Below are 1,756 nucleotides of genomic sequence, written 5' to 3' on the forward strand. Positions count from 1 at the left end.
TTCTAATGGACTCAATGGCACCTAACAACAACAATAATACAGTTACTACATATTGCTGCAATGATGAATGAAAGATTACCACGAATTAATGATAAAAGATCACTTTACAATAGCAATTCTAAATGACCCACAAAGATATTTTTGTAGTAATATGTGTGTTATAAGTATATAGATTGTATGTATGCATAATAAATAGTATGCATCATTTTCTGTTGCTGCTTTTGAAAAATACACTATTGCAATACAAAACAGCCCAGAGCCAAAGCAAAGGGACTTGAATTCCAACTGGAAAAAAATGTAAGTAAAAAACCAAACTTTGTTTAAAGTGAGCTGAAGACCAATACACTGATCATATCTTTCAGAACCTCTTGAAGTGTAAATTAAGTCAGAGCACCAAACACAGAAAGTTGATCTCAACCAAACCTTCAAACTGACAAAACATTTTCTTAGACTCAAGAGGGATTGGGTCAGTTGCCAGGTGATGTGAGGGGAGAAATGAGGAGATGAATGCCTGATTCCATGGATGTTAAATTTCTATGCTTCAAGTTAACACCATCATAACATCAGATTTTGCAATGAAAGCTCTGAAATTATATGAAATTTCTGCTATAAATTAAATAAAATTTCTGCCATGAATCCCAGCATGAGATTGTACTATGAAGCATTTGAAAATATCTTAGGAGCAAAAATGTCCTGTTGAATTCATAAAATCTGATAGCTTTCAATGTTTTGTGATAATGTGTTGGAGAAAAAGAACCTTAAGCTGGACAGTGTAACTAAGTTCCCTGCCCAGATTTGACATTTTTATTTTTGGTTGCATTACTAATTGCTATTAACTAAGTGTAGAACATAAAATACTGATAAAAATAGTACTGGATTCAGGTAAAGATAGCTGATTTTGCTTTGATTTGGGTTTTTTTGAGTGTGTTTAACATTTTTATTATATACTGTTTTATTTACAAATTACACACACACACACACACACACACACACACAGATCTTTCCCATTTCCTTCACCAACCCCTCCACCCATCGAATTATGTGACTATATGATTAACCAACCCACCCCTTGCCCATCCTCAGTCCTCTGCTCCCAACCTCTTTCCACCTTGGAGCCTCATATTCATTCTACCATAGTGGTCTTATGTAGTATTTGTCCTTATGGGACTGAGTCCACGTAGCATAATGCTTTCAAGTCCCTCCCGAGTTATGTAGTAATTTACCAAATCATTACTCCTGCATGCTGTGTAGTACTCGATCAAGTACCATAATTTCTCAATCCATTAGATTATGGTTGGATATTTGGGCTGTTTACATGTTCTTACACTGGTGAATAATGCTGCTATGAACATTGGTGTACAAGTCTCTCTTTGTACCTCAGTTCTCGTTCTTTCTGGGTAGATGCCAAGTATTGAAATAGCTAGGACATACAGAATTTCTATGTTCAGCTTTTTGAGGAAGTACCAAACTGCCTTACAGAGTCGTTGTGCTAATTTACAATCTCACCAACAGTACGTAAGTGTTCCTACCTTGCCACAACCTCTCTGACTTTTATTACTTGTTGTCCTATTAAACTTTTCCACTGTTACTGGAGTAAGATGGAATCTCATTGTGGTTTTGATTTGCATCTCTCTTACTGCCAGTGATTTTGAGCATTTCTTTATGTATTTGTTGGCCATCCAAATATCTTCCTCAAAAAAATTATTTCCATGTCTTTTCCAGTCAGTTGACCAGCTGGCTGTCGTCCAGATTTCCT

The sequence above is a fragment of the Elephantulus edwardii genome, unplaced genomic scaffold (genome assembly GCF_000299155.1).
Source record: "Elephantulus edwardii isolate Elephantulus edwardi_28Jun2011 unplaced genomic scaffold, EleEdw1.0 scaffold00013, whole genome shotgun sequence".
Classification (NCBI taxonomy): Eukaryota; Metazoa; Chordata; class Mammalia; order Macroscelidea; family Macroscelididae; genus Elephantulus; species Elephantulus edwardii.